This window comes from Rhineura floridana, chromosome 2, assembly GCF_030035675.1.
Source record: "Rhineura floridana isolate rRhiFlo1 chromosome 2, rRhiFlo1.hap2, whole genome shotgun sequence".
In the NCBI taxonomy this organism is placed as follows: Eukaryota; Metazoa; Chordata; class Lepidosauria; order Squamata; family Rhineuridae; genus Rhineura; species Rhineura floridana.
Window position 1 is genome coordinate 218,489,874 of NC_084481.1, and position 21,407 is coordinate 218,511,280.

A 21,407-nucleotide genomic window follows, 5' to 3' on the forward strand; every position below is an offset into this window, starting at 1 on the left:
ATCTTGCTTCAGGGCTATTGTCTGCCTGAAGAGAAGAGATAAAATCTTCCCCCCCATGTGATTAAATGAGACTTGTGCAGTTGGATTTTTTTTCAGCTCAGCTATGTGATGTAATTTTGAAAGTCAAAAACTAAATCCAATTTATCTTCAAGCCTTGAGTGCTGCTGTCTGCTAAGTTCTTGACCTTACAGTTAGTCTATTTGACCAACAGTTAATCAACTTATTTTACCTACAGATAACCAACTTATTTTGCTTCCTTCCCCATCCCCTTCATGCCTCAGTCAGTTTTTCAGTGTGCTGGTAGCAAGATACTTTTTCCCTGCCTGAGGTTAGTAAAGAATTGTGAGTTTGGCTAAAAAAATACAAATACAAGAGGGAGATGTTAAGAAGCAAAGAATGAATGTTAATGGACACCATCCCCACCTCAATGACACATAAGTTAAAGGGAATACATATTTTAGCAGTTCAGATCAAAGATGGCATTGATAGTAACATTATATTCACCACTTTTTTTTAATCCAATGTTGGGGGGAAAGCCACAGAAGCTTATAGCAAACAAGACTGCTCCACAAAGGTAGCAAATGTGCAAGTTGCAGGGTAGTTTGATGCAGAGTTTGCCTTTATCAAATTTCTCATCCATCCCTAGTTAGGAGTGGATGCAAGGCAGAATATGAGTGTGATGTGCATATGTTACCGGGTGTGAATGCTGCATGTTGTGAGTCAGGACTTTCCTTGGCAAGAGGAAAGGTGAAGGGGGAAGAGACCCCTGACTGATAATGATGTTTTCAAAATACACTACTATGGTTTTTTGCTTGCTTGCTTGCTTTTGGGATATATATATATATATATATCTTAATAAGTAATGTTACTGTATTTGTGTAAATCATTTACAAGACTGCCTGGATATTGTTGTTGTTATGTGCCTCCAAGTCGACTACGACTTATGGAGACCCTATGAATCAGTGACCTCCAAGAGCATCTGTCATGAACCACCCTGCTCAGATCTTGTAAGTTCAGGTCTGTGGCTTCCTTTATGGAATCAATCCATCTCTTGTTTGGTCTTCCTCTTTTTCTACCACCTTCTGTTTTTCCCAGCATTATTGTCTTTTCTAGTAAATCATGTCTTCTCATGATGTGTCCAAAGTATGATAACCTCAGTTTCATCATTTTAGCTTCTAGTGATAGTTCTGGTTTAATTTGTTTTAACACCCAATTATTTGTCTTTTTTGCAGTCCATGGTATGCGCAAAGCTCTCCTCCAACACCACATTTCAAATGAGTTGATTTTTCTCTTATCCACTTTTTTCACTGTCCGACTTTTACATCCATACATAGAGATCAGAAATACCATGGTCTGAATGATCCTGACTTTAGTGTTTAGTGATACATCTTTGCATTTGAGGACCTTTTCTAGTTCTCTCACAGCTGCCCTTCCCAGTCCCAGCCGCCTTCTGATTTCTTGACTATTGTCTCCATTTTGGTTAATGACTGTGCCGAGGTATTGATAATCCTTGACAAGTTCAATGTCCTCATTGTCAACTTTAAAGTTACATAAATCTTCTGTTGTCATTACTTTAGTCTTTCTGACGTTCAGCTGTAGTCCTGCTTTTGTGCTTTCCTCTTTTAACTTTCATCAGCATTCGTTTCAAATCAGCCTGGATATTCAGTGGTATATAAATATATGAAATAAAATTCTTCCCGTGAAGGATAGAGGACTACAAAGGGAAAGGAAGATACTGCAGGTCAACGACTGGTTACGCAGATGGTGTTGATGGGAGAGGTTTGGATTCTGGGATCATGGTCTAAGCTTCTTGGAGGGGGGACTGTTGGCAAGAGATGGGCTGCACCTCACGAGGACTGGGAAGAATCTCTTTGGCAGAAGTATGGCAAAACTCATCAAGAGGGCTTTAAACTAAAGCCTCTGGGGGATGGAGATGATAGCTTAAATACCGATCCAAAGACAGCGGGTTGTAAACGCAACGATTTGAAGGGTACAGGAGACACTGGGAGAGAGAAAGAGATGCACGGCAAAGCTCACGGTATATTAACGGAGGAATCCAATCGGGACAAAAGAGACTTCTGCTGTCTATATACCAACGCGCGGAGCTTGGGAAACAAGCAAGGGGAGCTTGAAGTCTTAGTGCATCAAGGCAAATATGACTTCATAGGGATAACAGAAACTTGGTGGGATGACTCCCATGATTGGAATATAGCCATTCAAGGATATAAACTCTACAGAAAGAATAGAAGCAACAGAAAAGGAGGGGGAGTAGCATTATACGTCAAAGACAAATACACCTCTATGGAAATCCAAGAGAGCGAACAAAGGGGTCTGATAGAGACCATTTGGGTAAAAATAAATGGAGAAACAAATAAAACCGACATGGTAGTAGGTGTCTACTACAGACCCCTGGCCAAGAAGAGGTGGTAGACAAGGCCTTTCTCAAACAAATCTCTGAAATCTCAGGCAAGAAGTAGTAGTGATGGGGGACTTCAACTACCCGGATATCTGCTGGGAGACAAACTCTGCGAAGCATAAAGCCTCCAACAAATTCCTGATGGGCCTTGCTGATCATTTCCTCTTTCAAAAAGTAGAAGAAGGAACAAGGGGATCGGCAATCCTGGACCTGATCTTAACTAACACGGACGAATTGGTCACGGGAATTAAAGTGGTCGGTACCTTGGGGGAAAGTGACCACGTAATGCTAGAATTCGGGATTCTGGGGAAAGCCAAAGAAGAATATAGTCAAACATGGACCTTGGATTTCAGGAAAGCCGATTTTAGCAAGCTCAGGGAATGATGGGTACGATCCCGTGGCTAGATAGACTAAAGAAAAAAGGAGCCCAAGAAGCGTGGGAGTTCATGAAGAACATATTACAAAAAGCGCAATCGCAAACAATTCCAAAGAGGAAGATAAATGGAAGACATCGGAAAAAGCCAATGTGGCTACACGGAAGACTGGTGGAGGAGGTAAAAGTAAAAAAGAGCATGTATAAAGAATGGAAGGAAGGACGCATCACCAAGGAAGAGTACCGACGAGCGACTCGGGCTTGCAGGAATAGCGTAAGGAAAGCTAAAACCCAGAATGAGCTGAGGCTGGCGAGGGAAGCGAGGAACAACAAAAAGGGGTTTTTCAGATATGTTCGAAGCAAGAGAAAGACCAAGGAAACGGTGGGACTGCTGCTCAATGAGGATGGCAAAATGTTGACAGATAACGAGGAAAAAGCAGAACTGCTCAACACCTATTTTGCCTCCGTTTTCTCCCAAAAAGGGAACAGTGTGCAACCTTGCATCAGTAGCAATCTCAGTAAGGGGTCAGGACTGCAGTTCGAGATTGATAAGGAGATAGTCAGGAAATACCTAGTTAACCTAAATGAGTTCAAATCTCCAGGGCCTGATGAACTGCATCCCAGAGTATTGAAGGAACTTGCGGATGTACTCTCGGAACCTCTTGCCATCATCTTTGAGAAATCATGGAGAACGGGAGAGGTGCCGGAGGATTGGAGACGGGTAAACGTCATCCCGCTCTTTAAAAAGGGTAAAAAAGAAGATCCGGGGAATTACAGGCCGGTCAGTCTGACTTCAATACCGGGAAAGATATTAGAACGGATAATAAAAGAGTCCATTGGCAACTATCTAGATGACAATGCTGTGATTAGAAGGAGCCAGCATGGGTTTGTCAAGAAAAAATCCTGTCAAACTAATCTCATCTCTTTTTTTGATCAGGGCACTAGCTTAGTAGATGGTGGAAATGCTGTAGATGTCATCTATCTAGATTTCAGCAAGGCGTTTGACAAAGTCCCCCACGACCTTTTGATTAGCAAACTAGTCAAATGCGGACTACATGGAAATACTGTCAGGTGGATTCACAACTGGTTGGAAAACCGTACTCAAAGAGTGGTCGTCGGTGGCTCTGCTTCGGACTGGAAGGAGGTCTTGAGTGGAGTGCCACAGGGTTCTGTCCTGGGGCCGATACTCTTCAACATTTTTATCAATGACTTAGATGATGGGGTGGAGGGAAGCCTTATGAAGTTTGCGGATGATACGAAACTGGGAGGGATAGCTAACACAATGGAAGACAGGAATAAAATCCAAAGGGACCTGGATAGACTAGAAAATTGGGCTGAAATTAATAAAATGACATTCAATAAAGACAAATGCAGGATTCTGCATTTAGGCCACAAAAACAAAATGCACGGGTACAGGATGGGAAATACCCGGCTTAGCAGTAGTGCGTGTGAGAAGGACCTTGGAATTGTAGTGGATCGCAAGTTGAACATGACCCAGCAGTGTGATGCTGCGGCAAAAAAGGCAAATGCAGTTTTGGGCTGCATAAACAGAGCTATAGTTTCCAGGTCGAGGGAAGTAATAGTCCCACTATATTCTGCATTGGTCAGGCCTCATCTGGAATACTGCGTTCAGTTCTGGGCGCCTCATTTTAAGAAAGATATAGACAAGTTAGAGCGGGTTCAGAAGAGGGCGACGAGGATGATAGCCGGTATGGAGAGCAAGTCTTATGAGGAAAGGTTGAAGGAACGTGGCATGTTCAGTCTGGTGAAGAGAAGGCTGAGGGGTGACATGATTACACTCTTTAAGTACCTGAAGGGCTGTCACATAGAGGAGGGTACAGATTTGTTCTCTGCTGCCCCAGAGGGTAGGACTAGGTCTAATGGTTTTAAGTTGCAGGAGCGTAGATTCAGATTGGACAGATTGGAGCATAGATTCAGATTAGAAGGAACTTCTTGACAGTAAGGGCAGTTCGGCAATGGAACCGACTGCCTAGGGAGGTGGTGGGATCCCCTTCGCTGGATGTCTTCAAGCAGAGGCTGGACAGCTATCTGCGGGAGATGCTCTAGCTGTGGATTTCCTGCTGTGAGCAGGGGGTTCGACTCGATGGCCTACAAGGCCCCTTCCACCTCTATGATTCTATGATTCTATAATAAGTAAATAAAATAAAACTCCATGTCAGTTATAACAGATGAAGGAGCAGGGAAAATATCTTAATTAAAACCACCAGTTTTTTTAAGAGTGCTGCTTCCACCGCCACTGACAAACAGTAACCCCACCAGGGGAGCCCACTTCTGCAAGAGGAGGCCTATAAGATGGCATTTTGCCAGAGGCCCTCCTACCTCAAACTCTGGGAAAAGCAAACCACAAAAAGGCCTGTCCTGCTTACATCTAGGCACAAACACACTAGTGTGTGTTTTTTCTTCTCAGCCAAATTTCTAAATAATGTCATTAGAAAGTACATCTTGCATCTGCCAAGCTCAAGTGGAGGTCTTCAAATTCAGATCACATCCACCAGATTCTAGTGGAGAACAGAAAGGAGTCCCTGATTCCATTCCAATTGTCATTCATCTCTCTTCTTGCTGTCAAAAGTGTGTGATCTGCCAAGTTATGCTGCTACAGAACCTCTGGCCATTTTTTTATTATTAGTGAACATTTTAGGCGGCTTTTTCATATACGCACACCCCACCCGGCTTATGATGGCCATGAAGAAGCAGTTCAAAGAGAAAATCCGTTAACATATGAGAAGCCATCACAGAAAACCTTTTGCAAAGGACATTCAGCTGTAACTACTAGTTCCAACATCTTCCACGGTGTATAGTTATACTATGGAATTGGCTACTATGGAATGTGGTGATGGCCACCAACTTAGATCGATTTAAATGGAGGTTTGACATAAATTCAGGGAACAATAAGGCTAACAACAATGGCCACTAATCATGAAGGTAGACTAGTCCAGGAACAGAAGCAGCAGAATGCCTCTACATGAGCAGTGGACAGAAGATAAATCTGACTCTACTATCCACAACCTGTAACTGTAGTAGAAACCTTGGCTACAGATTGTGGCTAAGCAGGAGAGACCTTAAGCATGACTTCAGGTTAAGACATGCCAAGTCAAACTGCACTGACGAAAAAGCCTGGGGGGGAACAAAGCAGCTGCAGTCTTCTCAGTGACAGCCAGCACATTTGTGCTAAGCCATGGTATGGCTTACTGTGACATGGCACTTCTAGGACTCTGTGACTTCTATTTCCTGTGTACATCTGTTTGCTCCTTAAGATTAGTCAGGGAGCAGGGCTGGTCTTTCTCAGTATTGATGCCAACTTTGTGGAATAGATTACTAAAAGAGATCTGTAGGGCTACTTCCTTCCCTGCATTTTGCTGGCAGTGCAGGGAAACATCTCTGTGTTTAGGAAGTATTGGTACAATCTTTCTATATAGGTAGTTAAACATGGCTTTTGTTTTTGAATCACGTTATGGTTTATGTCTGCTAGTTTGCTTGGGATTTTTTTGTTTGTTTGCTCGTTTTTATATGGTTTTGTCCATTCTTTGTGTAATTGGCTGTCTTTTATGATTTTACTAGTTTTACTGTAGATAAGTACGTTGTACACCACCTTGTGTGGCTTTTAGAAAGGTGGTCTATGAAATACAATAAATAAATAAAAATATGTGCACAATGGAGTATGTGTCTGCAATTGATTACTCTGCAGAGACAAACCAGCCCCACCTCCACGTTCTTAAAGAAATCCTATTTTTAGATCTGCTTCTATTGCAGGATTGTCCAAGTTTTATCTAACTGTACTCAGAGACAAAGTTCAGCATCTATTATGCATTTTCCAGTGACTTATAGCGGTGGATTGGTTACCATGGTAAATACAACCCTGTTTGCATGTATAGAGAAACAGAGCAGAGGAAATGGATAAAGCTTGGATAGATAATGCAATGCCTGAAACTACACAGCAACCTTTTAAAGCGGGTGTTTTTAAAGAGCATTTTAAAATGTTTGTTCTCTAGAGCAGAAATCAGTTCTTCAGAACATCATACATAATTCACCACTGTCAGACACAAAGAGAGACAAAGTGATGTGGTGAATTCAGTGGGTAGGGCACCTTGGACAGCTCCTTGAAAGTTTAATCTAAAACCCGGAGCGGATTCATTGCCCCACTGACATTGGAGCCACAAGTCTCCACTGTTGCCTGGCACCTATGTTAGGGACCTTGAGGTCCCAGTTTATTCTATTAGGCTTTTTAATGTAAAGAGACATATATTTTGCTTGCTATTTAAATTCTTGCACCAATTTCTTTTTCCATGCTGGTTTTTGATGCTGGTTTTAATTAATTTTACGCTGGCTTTTAGGCTTCGTGTGTGTGTGTGCGCGCGTGCTGATTTGTACTGTACACTGTTGATTTTTACTGTTTTAAATTTTTCAATTGCATTTTGTATTTTTAATATGTTTGAAAACCTTTCAGAGGATTTTGTTAATGGAAGATACAGAAATGTAATAAATAAATATGAGCCTTGCTGTATGAGATTAAAGGTCCATCTATCCAGCATTGTTTCCAACAGCTGTTGGCCAGATGCCTCTAGAAGTTCACAAGCAGGACGTGAGAGCAATATTTAATATTTGTCCTTAGCATCTGGTAACTAAGATACTGCCTCTGAACATAGAGGCTTTGTAAACTGCTTAGAAACCTATTTTGGCATCGACCCATCTCACTTAGCACCCTGTTTCCAACAATTGTCAGATGGATGCTTCCAGGGTACTCAAATGCAGGACATCATAGAGAGAGGTATCCCATTGTTTTCCTCACCGTCTGGTAATTAGAGATACACTACCTCTGTGCATGAAGGTTTCATTTTAAGCTCTCGTGGCTAATAAACATGGAGTGACCCATCCCATTAGTTATTAGCCATGATCACAATACAGTGGCATGGGACACAGCAGCAAGGCAGGGCCTCATTTCTCTATCAGCACATTGCATTTTCTTTGCCAGCGGGTTGTTCCACACCACCAAAGTCTCTGCCACTGGCAAATTGAACAGGGGACTAGTGGGCCTGAAAAATAGGTCTTGGCAGGTTGTATTAAACCTGTGGGCTAACGGTTCACTACTCCTGCTCTATTCATTTGTCTGATCCTTTTAAATATCAAAATATGCAATTTTTAAAATATTATATACTGGTTACAGCATGCACGTGCTGGAAAGCAAAGACAAAAAGCCAAACCTTATTCTTTTATAGGAAGAATCATTCCAGTGGTTTTTTCCAGTTTGGAAAATTATTTCCAACAGCCAGAAAGAAAAGAAAATACATAACTGAAGCTACAAACCACTCAAGTGTTCCAAAAATGTGGCAGCCTGTTCCAATCACACGACCTTTGGCTCATTATGAAATAGTCCTGCATTTCCATGCTGCCTGGCAGCAGCTGAGCTAGCCCAGGGCAAACCATCCCCCAAAAGCCTCCCAGATTGCACAGAAAGAAGAGCAGAGATGTGAGGCAGGGAGAGCATGCAAAGAAAACACCAAGCAGTTTTTTTTTTCAAAATCAAACTGACTGTAAGAGGAGAAGAAAAAAAGAACGAAAAAGGAAGGGGGGAAGTGTCATATGGTATTTTAATCTGGAAAAAAAAGAAGCACTTTAATTAGAAAAGAAATACTGTGGAGCCAGGATGGGGAGGGCCTAACATGGCCCTGCAGACCTCTCCAGGTCCCCCCAGGTCTCCCCCTAGGCCACGCTCCCTCTCAAGCCCCACCCCTCCCCAGCCCTGCTTCACACGCTCCTTGAGAGTTTTTGCCTGGCTGGAATGCATCCCTGAACTCTGAAAATGCTTCTTGTTTGCCTGGACAGAGGACCCAAAGAGGTATGTGAGGGTGAAGAACCCAGCCTCCTGTGCAATGGGAAAATTCACAGTTGTCGTTCTGTCCACTTCTGCCTCTAGTCCCACCTACCACTGGCATGTGGCCCTCAGGTTGTCCAGAAGGGGAATACGGCCCTCGAGCAGGAAAAGGTTCCCGACTACTGTTGTAGGGAGTCCGTATCTGGCAACCCAGAGGCCCCAAAGGTATCATGCATGAAATGCTGGCATCCTGTTTTCTTCCTTTCAATATTTCTTTTCACCTTCATCCAGTTCCTGATGAAATATTACACCTTTTCCCTTCCTGGCTTTGACCCGTTTAAAAAGTGTGCAGCTGTTTATTTGCCGCACTCTTGTTTAACATTCTCATTGCATCAGATTCATGTTTGACACTCCAAGAAGCATTTTTATTCAGACAAGGAAAATGCCTGGCATTATGATCTGTGGAGTATGTGGGGAAAGAAGACTTCTATACTGCAAAGATGAATGGCGGGCGGAGAGGCGCCCAGTGTGCCCACTGCAACCCTCTGTGAGATGGTCCCTTGCAGTTAGGACCAGGCTACCTTCTGTGACAAGCAAGGGGTGGAGGCAAGATGTTGCTGTTACCACAGCAATGTCATACCCACAGTAGTGAAGTGGCAAATTCAGAAGTGCAGGGTCCCTTCGTAATAGTCACAGCCATGCCCCTCCCCATCTTTTTAGCTGCTGTGTTGAGAATGAGGGTTGAGAATGAGATCCTTGTTAATGCCTTCTCCCACAACTACAGATGTCCCTAGGAGCCAATAAGCATTAAAAGGAAGAGTGTTAGCTACTGAAAATGTATTTATTTTATTTTTATTTAACAAAATTTATATATTGCTTGAATGTAAAGACCTCTAAGCAGTTTAAAATTATCAATAAAACAACTAGAAGCAAGTGACAAAAAACAAATTTAAAACAATTAAAATAGATACTAACTAAAAATACTAACAGATCAACATCTATGTGTTGGAAAGGCTTGCCTAAACAGAAAAGTTTTAAGCAGGCGCCAAAAAGTCTCCTCAGTGGGTGACTCACCTCCTTTCACTTTGATTGGCGCCAATCAGCAAGAAAAGACAAGGAGGTATGTCAGAAGACTCTTCTCAACAGCTTAACACATTACCCTTTCATGCTGATTGGCATATACGATTCTGGAGACATAAGAGACCCTGCTGGGGCCTGGCTCCCAAAAAAGTAAGGGGTCTATGACACACACACACACACACACACACACACACACAATAGTCCTGGAGAACTATTCCCTGCACACCCACCAACATGTCACAGATAAAATTATGAATATGTTTAGAGATGGAAAGATCTGTTGATTTCAGTTCTCTCTGTTTCTCATTTTTCCGATCTTAATGCATCTCTGTATGGGACTGTCCTTGAGGCTGGTTCAGAAGCTGCAACTGGTGCAGAATTCTGTAGCTTGGGATGGGGGAGAAATTTGCTTCAGTTTGTATTTAAAGCCAAATCTATCAAACTCACACTTTCTGAAACAGGAGGAGAACCGAAACTTGGCCATCCTTCGAAATTCTCTCTTATCTGAATTTTGTGATGCGTATTGTCCAACCAAACAATGTAAACATGTAAAAATGCATGTATTAGGGGAAACTGTGAATTAAAATGAATATATTAGTGAAAATAATATACACACGTTCTACCAGGAGAAATTGTGTATGTTCGTCAAAAATGCATGCTAAAATGTGTTTATTAGGAGAAATTGATACTAAAATCCTGAAGAATTTTCATGAGGATTTTATTTAAAAATCACAAATTGCTGTAGAAATGTGAAGAACTGGATTTGACATTGGAAAAACACGAAACTGACAGAACCACAATTGACAGATCCTTCCACCCCTTTCTGTAGCCCAGTTGCTATTGAGCGTTTGCTACCAACAATGCATGACGCATGTGTTGAGGGAACATCACTGGCTGTCAGTACACTGTCAAGCGCTCTTCAAAGTCTTTACTATTAACGTATAAAGCCCAAACACCCTGGGGCCAGAGTACTTTAACTTGCGTGGAGCAAGAGATGCCATCGTAAAGTTCGGCTGCATTCAATTGCCATTCAGGAACCTCTAGGTTGGCTGAACGCTGGCTCAGCCGGGAGCTGCGCGCAGGGACCACAAAGTAAAAGCCTGCTCTCCCAAATACCCCTACCGGGGAGTAAGCCCTCTCTATTTACTTCTATTGCAATTATTTTCTTAGACTGACTTTTTGCCAGGCTAACCTTTCCCTGGATTGGGACCTGCAGGAGTGTTCCAAACACGAGTTCGATGTGGCCTAAGTCCCCTCTGCCCCTTCCCTGATGCGCCCCCAACACACCCTTTTTTTGGGCCTTACGCCGCCAGCTCCACTGGCACTGGTCTTGGCTAAACCAGCTGGGTCTGGCTGAGCCAGAATGGCCTGGCTGTGGGGGTTATGCCAGCATAGCCTGGCTGAGCTGGAGATCTGCCACATCCAACTCCCCTCAACCCGGTATAAATGCAGGTTGGATTGCACCCTAACTTAGGTTCATTAATTTCAATGGGTCTCCTCTGAATAAGTTGAATGCAACCCTTTATTTTTATGCCGTTGCCCAATCTTTGCAATCTGCCACTGAGGCATGTCTGACTGTGCCTGGCACTGTCAGACCATCCTCAACAAGAAACTGTGCCTTTAGTGTGGTGGCATTGAGGTTATGGAACTCTCTCCCTAATGAAATCAAGATGGCACCATCTATAATGAGTTTTAGGCTATTTAGGCTGATTATTTCAACCAGCGTCCTTTGAAAACCATTTATTGTTTTTATAACTATCTTTTCAGATGACGCATTTTGTATTTCTGTTTCTTTAATATATTTTGCTTTGATTTTTATCTCTGTTTTGATTTTAATTGCCATTTTGCCCAACACAAAAATATATTTTGATATGGGGGCACAGAAATGAATAACAATGCAATAAAACTACAAATGAAGACCTGTCAGCATTTCTTATTATCCTAACCTACCTTATAGAGTTGTTGTGAGGGCAAAACAGGGAAGGACTATGTATATCACCTTGAATTCCTTGGAGGAAATGGGTACTATGGGCTTCTCCTGGGAGGAAGGGCAGGATATAAATAAAATAAATAATTAATAATTAATAAATGCTGTATCTTCATTGGATCTGTAGTGGATTTGACATGTTTTTATATATGTTTTTATTGCTGGTGTTTTTATTGTTTAATAGCTTTCATGGGAAGCAGTTCATAAATGAAATGAAATTATACAGCCATGAGGGTGGCTATATACTATAACCAGCATGGATTTTTTGCATTCCGCCATGTTAAATTGAAAATCCACCCCCATGCCATTCTGCTGTTTCTCATAAGCTCATTTCAAAACAAAATCTTACAAAATGTATAGTCTTACAAAATCTTACAAAACGTATAGTCTTACAAAATCTTACAAATGTATAGTTAAAACTGTGCCCTTAGTTATGTCAGAAATGCTTGCATAACAACCTTTATGTTTTCATGGTGATATATAAAACGTTCAAAGAGAATTTAGAGTTTGAAGTATAAACAGGAGTAAACAAATCCAGGACGCATTTGGACTTTTTTCTTTCAGTGGTGTCATAATTTGTTGAAATTAATTAAAAATCAGCCATGTTCACAAAGTACCTGTAATCCTATCACTGACCTTGCCCCATAATCTGACCTTCATCTTCCACAGTTTAAAAGTTAAAAAATGCATGGCTGATTTTTAATTAATTAAAATAAATAACACTGGAGTCAATGATAAGCGCAGGCATGCTCAGTTAGAACCAACTGTCAAGTGTTCTAAAAACCTAACAGCTGTTTGACTTGGCTAATCAGAGGACTCCTATTCTCCTGACAGAGCTCCTGTAGCCAGAGTGGTTTAACAGTCAGCCCCTCTTCCCAGAGAATTCTGTTGATTGTAGCTCTTTGAGGGGAACAGGGCATCATTTCCTAATGACTCTCAGCACCCTTCATAAACTACACTTCCCAGCATTCTTTAGGGGAAGCCACGACAATTTAAAGTGGAATAAATGTCTGATGTGGATGTGACCAGGGACAGCTTTGGCTTGAATTTTGGTGGAAGACTACATATGTCTTCTGTAGAATAAAAAGGGCCCCTTTAGGATGCACACCTTAACGTGGTGAGGGGGTTTGAGAGTGCTGAAGAAGCTAAGAGCAATGCCATCAGGAGTCTAGACCAAGAGGCTAGACTCCTAGCAGGGGCACCCATGGCGGAATGGTCAAAGCTGAGACACCAGACTAAGATGCATCCAAACTCAGAGGAAGGCAATGGTAAACCACCTCTGAATACCTCTTACCACGAAAACCCTATGAACAGAGTATCCAAAATGCAACACAAGATAGTGCTAGAAGTTGAGACCCCCAGGTCAGAAGGCACTCACCCAGCTACTGGGGAAGAACAAAGGACAAGTACAAGTAGCGCTGTAACTAATGACGCAGCTGGGTCAAAGCCAAAAGGAAGCCCAGAGGCTGATGTGCACAGATGCGAAAGGAGAGTCCGGAGTTGTACGATGCACACAATAGGAACATGGAATGTGAGAAGCATGAACCAGGGAAAGTTAGAAATTGTCAAGCAAGAAATGGAGCGTATCAACATTACAATACTTGGTGTGAGTGAATTAAAATGGACTGGAATGGGACATTTTCAATCAGGCAACTACAGAATATTTTATGCAGGAAAATGAGAAATCAAGAAGAAATGGGGTTGCTTTAATACTGAGAAATGATGTAGCAAAAGCAATGAGGAGGTACAACGCAAGGTCTGAGCGAGTGATATCAATGAGATTAAACGGGAAACATATTAACATAACCATCATCCAAGTCTACGCTCCAACATCAAACACAGAAGAAGAAGAATTGGAGAGATTTTATGCAAAAGTACAGGAGGAATTGATCACACACCAAAACAAGATATGATGATAATCATGGGGGACTGGAATACAAAAGTAGGGAACAGAGAAGAACTAGGAATTGTGGGGAAGTGGGGCTAAGGTGACAGAAATGAAGCAGGAGAAAGACTTTTTGAATTCTGTGAAGCCAATGATTTGTTTCTTGCCAACACATTTTTTGAGCAACCAAAAAGACGACTGTACACATGGACATCACTGGATGGCCAATATAGGAATCAAATTGATTATATAATTAGAAACAGAAGATGGAGAAGTTCCATACTTTCTGCAAAAACAAGACCAGGAGCAGACTGCAGTAAAGATCATGAACTGATCGTATCGAAAATCAGAGTAAAGCTAAAGAAAAACAACAAAGCACTCATAATGCCAAAATACAATTTAAATAACATCCCAGAAGAATATAAAGATCAAATAAGGAACAGGTTTGAGGTTTTAAACTTAGTTGACAGAGAACCAGAAGAACTATGGACTGAAGTCAGGGACATTATCAGGGAAGAATGCAAAAAGACAATACCTCTTGTTAAAAAGAAAGACCTCAATGGATGACTGAAGAAACTCTTAAAATGGTTAAAGAGAGAAGGAAAGCAAAAGCAAAAGGGGATAGAAACACAGTCAGAACCCTAAATGCAACTATGCAACGACTAGTACATAGGGACAAAGAAAACTATTACAATAGTTATTGTATAGAAATAGAAAAGGACAACAAAATGGGAAGAACAAGAGCCCTATTCCAAAAGATTAGAGAAATGAAAGGAAAATTTAAACCATGAGTAGGGATGTTGAATAATCAACAGGGGAACACACTGACTGACTGAGATGAAATAAAAGGAAGATGGAAGCAATACACTGAAGAACTCTATAAAAGAGATGCCAGGATGACAGATTCATTCACAGAGGAACCATATGATGAAGAACCAGAAATTTTAGAGTGTGAGGTGAAAGCTGCTCTTAAAATTCTTGGAAGAAACAAATCACCAGGAATAGACGGCATACCAATAGAGTTGCTATAAGCTACTGAGACTGAATCTGTCCAAATTTTGACAAAAAATTGTCAAGAAATATGGAAAACTAAACAATGGCCCACAGACTGGAAGTGTTCCATATATATCCCACTTCCAAAGAAAGGGGATCCCAGAGAATGCAGTAATTACCGAACTATTGCCTTAATATCCCATGCAAGTAAAGTAATGCTCAAGATTCTACAACAAAGGCTCTTACCATATATGGAGCAAGAAATGCCAGACATCCAAGCTGGATTTAGAAAGGGAAGAGGCACCAGAGATCATATCGCAAACATATGTTCGATAATGGAACGGAGCAAGGAATTTCAGAAGAAAATCACCCTGTGCTTTATAGACTACAGCAAAGCCTTTGACTGTGTAGATCATGAAAAACTATGGAATGCTTTAAAAGAAATGGGGGTGCCACAGCATCTGATTGTCCTGATGTGCAACCTATACTCTGCACAAGAGGCTACTGTAAGGACAGAATATGGAGAAAACGATTGGTTCCCCATCGGAAAGGGTGTAAGACAGGGTTGTATTTTATCATCCTATTTGTTTAATCTGTACGCAGAACATATCATACGGAAAGCGGGATTGGACCAAGATGAAGGAGGTGTGAAAATTGGAGAGAGAAACATCAATAATTTAAGATATGCAGACGATACCATACACTTAGTAGAAACCAGTAATGATTTGAAACGAATGCTGATGAAAGTTAAAGAGGAAAGCACAAAAGCAGGACTACAGCTGAACGTCAAGAAGACTAAAGTAATGACAACAGAAGATTTATGTAACTTTACAGTTGACAATGAGGACATTGAATTTGTCAAGGATTATCAATACCTCGGCACAGTCATTAACCAAAATGGAGACAATAATCAAGAAATCAGAAGAAGGCTAGGACTGGGTAAGGCAGCTGTGAGAGAACTAGAAAAGGTCCTCAATTGCAAAGATGTATCACTGAACACCAAAGTCAGGATCATCAGACCATGGTATTCCCGATCTCTATGTATGGATGTGAAAGTTGGACAGTGAAAAAGGTGGATAAGAGAAAAATCAACTCATTTGAAATGTGGTGCTGGAGGAGAGCTTTGCGCATACCATGGACTGCGAAAAAGACAAATAATTGGGTGTTAGAACAAATTAAACCACAACTGTCACTAGAAGCTAAAATGATGAAACTGAGGTTATCATACTTTGGACACAACACGAGAAGACATGATTCACTAGAAAAGACAATCATGCTGGGGAAAACAGCAGGGAGTAGAAAAAGAGGAAGGCCAAACAAGAGATGGATTGATTCGATAAAGGAACCCACAGACCTGAACTTACAAGATCTGAGCAGGGTGGTTCATGACAGATGCTCTTGGAGGTCGCTGATTCATAAGGTCGCCATAAGTCGTAATCGACTTGAAGGCACATAACAACAACAACAAAGAATAAAAAGGTGGGGGAAACCCCTAAAAATAACAATACTATTAACAGTGTTTTCCTTTTGGAAAGGAGCTTTCTGTCTGACTAGTACCCCCCCAATCTCCTCCCCTCCCCCTCCTCCCCTCCTCCTCTCCCTCCCTCCCCTCCTCCTCCCCTCCCCCTCCTCCTCTCCCTCCCTCCCCTCCTCCTCCCCTCCTCCTCTCCCTCCCTCCCCTCCTCCTCCCCTCCCCCTCCTCCTCCTATACAGAAAGTGGATTGGACTGTGAAAGACCAACCCAAATTGTGTTTGTATTTTTTACAAATTTGTAGGGCAGTACAATATCTCAGAGAGGTCAGGTCTCCTGCTCCCCTGGTGCATTCACTATAGCTGCCCAAGCTCCCTGCTTTTTAAAGTTTGATAGAAGTATCTGTTAGCTATATAGGTTCTTTAAAACCGCAAGGTTTTTTTGCCTATTAGTGAATAATATAGGGGAAGGTCTATAGCTCAGTGGTAAAGCATCGATCTTGCATGCAAAAGCTCCTCAAGTTCAATCCCTGGCATCTCCAGGTAGGGCCAGCAGAGATTCTTGCCTGAAACCCTTATGAGGTGCTTCACATCAGTGTAGATAATACTGAGCTAGATGGACCAATGGATATGACTTGGTATAATTAAACTAATTTGCATTTTGCTTTGGGAGATGAGCTGTATTTTTAAATGTTGTTTTGATCAAGATACTGTAGCATTTCGAGGCCAGCATCAAGAGTCTACATAGTTGGGCACCTGCTGAGGGTTCACACCCCAGCAAGGGACCCGCTGACATCAGACCTGCTCCTCCTTTTCACCCTTGCAACCTGCGTGTTCACCTGCCTCTCCCTCTGCCCCAGTGGGATGAGCAAGCAACTGCAGTGGTGGTAAGGGAGAAAAGCAGCTGCCTTTTGGCTCTGCCTGGCAAGCAAGCAGGTGGTAGGGATGATGATAGACTGAAAAGAACAGCAGCAGGTGTCCACAATGGCAGGGGAAGCCATTGAGGGTGTTCCTGCTCAAGGGCCCCCCAAAAGCTAGAGCCACAAGAATTACTTGTGTAATTGTCTGCTTTGCATGCATGTTCTAGGCTCAGGTGCACAGACAGGTTTTATTGAGTTCACTGATTCAGTGCTCTGCACAGTACACAGCAGGGTCAACATTTTCAAAGGGCTCTTTTAAATTAATACCCATTTATTACGGTGTAGAAGAATGAAGGCTGACTGTATGCTCCAGCACAGCTAAATCCTGTTTTTGAATGCTTACTCATTGTGTCAAGCAGTGGCAAATTTAGGGTAGCGTTACAATCCCCCCCCCACGCTCCTGCACTGCTTACAATGAAACGGCTACTGGAAGGACTGCATCCCCCTCCCCCAGCTGTAATTGATTAACCAGAAGTGTTGCATTATGAAATCCACGGAGACACTCAGCAAATGTCATGCTGTGTGCAGCAGCTCCCTTAGCAGAGAGATTTCTTGCTGTACTTTTCTCTCTCCTCAGAGTGATTATTCTACCTTGCAACGGTGCCCAGGTCTTGCTTATTTTTAGAAGGAATTGTTCAGGAACTTGGTTCAAGAGACTTGCAAGAATCTCCACCTATGTCATGAAGAATCTTGTCATATATTTCAAGGGCACATTTCAGATCACCCGTAGGAGAATTTCTTTTTATCCTGATTTCAACAGTATCACATGCATATTTGATAGGCTGGTCTTCTGCTGCCTCAAATACTGGCTGTTTACCAAACTGAAAAGAGGTGTGTATCTAGGGCAGCAGCAGTCACACTAAAGGAGGGTCTCTTGTCTATAAGCTGCATTCAGAGAGAGAAAACACATATTTATTCTTTAGCAGTGGCAAATATTTGCACAGCTGTTTTCATCAGGCAGTCCTATTTCATATTCAGTGCATCACCACAGACAGCCATGTTCATAGCCTGACTCTATACTAGCCTTCAAGAAAAGAGAAACCCTTCGATCTTATTAACCAACGGCCTCTTGGGTTGCCGTGCATTTGGATCAGCCTTAACTATAAAAGGAAAAATAAACCAAAATTAGGGCCTTCCTGGTTTTCCTGATATAGGCTATGGAATTAGCTCTCACAAGTAGTGATTACCACCAGCTTGGGTGGCTTTTTAAAAAAGATTAGCCAAATGCATGGAGGATAACCTATCAATGGCTACTACCCCGATGGCTATGTTCTACCTCCTGTTTGAGGCAGCAAGCCTCTGGATACCAGTTGCTGGGAATCACAAACGAGGAGTGTGCTGAAGCACTCAGCTCCTGCTTCTTGGCAGGCTTCCCATGGGCATGAGGTCGGCCACTGTGAAAACAGGATGCTGTACCAGATGGGTCATTGGCCTAATCCAGCAGGTTTTTCTTATGTTCTTACAAGTTCCATAAGAATGAAGACCGCATCAATCCTCCCTTCTCTACTCATTCTAGATTTTCAGCTCCACTGAAGCAGAGCACAGCAGAAATCACTTCTCCACCCGTTCTGTAGCTGTGGCTAGAAAGGTTTTCTATTTAGTGGGTGGCCTTGGACAACTCAACATAATCTACTCACAGGATACAGGTGAGAGTAGAGCCTCATCTTATGTTATGAGCAGAGCCATGAGAAAAAGGTATACTCTAACCTATAATCTGAATAAGTAAATAGCACACCAAGGGCACAGGAACCACAAGAAAATGGTTCCCTTGCATTAGTACTTCAAATTCAGGCTTGGCATATCTGGCAACATGTGTGACTGTAATTGCCTTTTTTTATATAGGTCTTTATTACGCATACTTCCCTTTGTGTGATCTGAGATGAGATTTGAAAAATGTAACTACTTTCCTGTAAATCACTGCATGGATGAGGTTTTGTTAATTTGCTCTTACTCCTTTATATTTCTTGAATATCTATGTAAAAGACAAGTTATTATGAGAAGTCAATAAAAATATTTACAAATAAAATTTTAAAAGTGCCCTGCTTCTTTTGAAGGTCTTACAACTCTATTGATTTGTGAGTATTTAAATGTTATTAGCAAATGCAGATTGTTTTTTGCTTTTTTGAAAAAGAAACAAATCCCTGCCCTTGTCTCTTGGTTAGGGCTCTACGTGAGGTTTGCAAAAATCTTATATTGGCTCTCAGAGCTGAATTCTAAAACTTATCTATGGATTAGTGTCAAGAATGCACCTCTCTCATCTGTTGCTCCCCTTATGTCTCCCTTATGCCTCTAGGCACCTTTCCTTTTCAGTGCAACTGTGAAAAGAAATGGCAGCATCAACACAGGTAATCAGGAAGAAAAATTGAGGAATGTGAAAAATAACAACCAGTTTTTATGTTATTGATTTTATTTGTGTTAGTGTAGTATTATGTTTTTATGCTATACCTTGCCTTGTTATATTTTGTATGGAACCTAGGGATGAGTGAGAAATTCAATTCACATTTCAAGCCAACTATCAAAGTCGTACTTTCTGAAATAACGTGAGAACCAAAACACAAGCATCCTTCAAAATTTGCACTTATTCGAATTTTGTGATACAGTTCACCAACCAATGTTTACAAAAATGCATTTGTTAGGGGAAAGTGTGTATAAAAATTATTTATTATTTATTCGTTATTTGATTTATATCGCTCCCTTCCTCCCAGCAGGAGTCCATGAATAATGTGAGTGGGGAAAAATGCAAAAATGCATTATATGACAAGAAATTGTTTGCAAAAATGTGTATGTTAGTCAAAACTGCCTACAAAAATGTGCTCATTCAGAGAAAAATGCTGGAGAATTTTCATGAGGATTTTTTTAGATTTGCAAATTGCTGTAGAAATGTAGAGAACAATTTAACTGGAAAAATGAGAAACTGAAACAGACAGATCTGTCCATCACGCAGGGCAACACTGGAGGCCAAATTGCAACAGCAGATTAGTGTTTGAATCAAGGTGTATTTAAACATTTCAGTGGAGCTCTGACACTGGAAGTGAATATGGCTGGGAAAAAGCGGTAAGGGAATAAACAGGCAATAAGTGCCTGCAATGTTCTGTATTCCTCATCTGCATGCCTCTTTTACTGCTAAAATACAACCCCCACACCACCCTCTTTCTATTTTGTTTCATTTATTTTTTAAAAAAACTGCCCTTCATCTAGGAATGGAGAAGAAATTTTATTCAGGTCACATATAGAAATGAATCTACATAATTAGAAATCCACACTGTTCTGAATTTTGCAATACAGTTCTCCAGACAAGTAATGTGTACAAAAATGTATATACTAACGTAAAATGTGTATATAAATGCATATTTTTGTGAAAATAGCATATAAAAAGCATTATATCAGAGAGAAAAAATTAGGAAAATATGTTTTCCAAAAAGAGTATATTAAGCAAAATTGCATACAAAAATGTGTTTAAGAAAAATTTGCACTGAGATGAGAAATTTGAGGACTTACAAAAATTGCAAACTGATGTAGAAATATAGAGATCCAAAATTAAGACTAGGAAAATGAGAGAATGAGTAAAACAGAATTATGCCCATTCCTACCTTCATCCCATTGGGACCACAGAACAATTAACAAAATACATATAAAATTAGTAAAACATTAAAACTTTAAAACAGCCTCTAATATTCCTATGTGATTTTGACAGATTTGGGTTTAATCCCACAGATCTGGCAATGTATGATTTAGTTTTGTCCTAAGATCCAACAGGACCTGTCAATGCTCCATGCATGGAATCAGAATCATAGAGTTGAAAGTGGCTTATAATGCCATTGAGTCCAACTCCCTTGCTCAATGCAGGAATCCAAATTAAAGCATCTTCGACAGGTGCCTGTCCACCTGTCTCTTGAATGCCTCCAGTGTTGGAGAGCCCACCACGTCCCTGTTGTTCGTTCCACTGACATACCGCTCTAACAGGAAGTTTTTTCTGATGTTCAGCTGAAATCTGGCTTCCTGAAACTTGAGCCCATTTTTCCATGTCCTCTCTGGGATGATTAAGAAGAGATCCTGGGCCCCTTCTGTGCAAACCAAGTAAGTGCTCTCAAACATATACCATTGTCCTCTGGCTTTCCTCAGAACGCAAGTCACTTTGGACAGGATTCACTGCTCTATATGGGTCTGAGCCTGGGGGCCTACCTAAGCCCATATCCCCACCTCTCTTAAAAGAAATTAATTACATTGTATAAAGCTCCTTTTAAAAAATGCAGATATATCCTTTTTTAAATGTCAGTGATGCATTCAAGTGATCTGAGGATAAAAACACAGTAGACAGACATTTTCTGGAGATGTGGTCTGGTGGCTGTTTCTTTAATACAGCAGGAGAAGCTGGTGAAAGATGCCCATCACGCCTTATTTTGATGCATTGTAAATTTCTTTTTATATCACAACTCAACAGAATAATAGGGGG

At 41.3% G+C, this 21,407-nt stretch overlaps 1 long non-coding RNA gene across 1 annotated transcript; it reads left to right on the forward strand.

Annotated features, from left to right (window-relative positions):
- The first annotated feature begins 18,431 nt into the window (after positions 1-18,431).
- On the forward strand, positions 18,432-21,034 carry LOC133377701 (uncharacterized). The gene is made up of 3 exons (XR_009760778.1): positions 18,432-18,600; positions 19,248-19,299; positions 20,939-21,034. It is a non-coding gene; the product is annotated as an uncharacterized LOC133377701 (long non-coding RNA).
- The last annotated feature ends 373 nt before the right edge of the window (positions 21,035-21,407 follow it).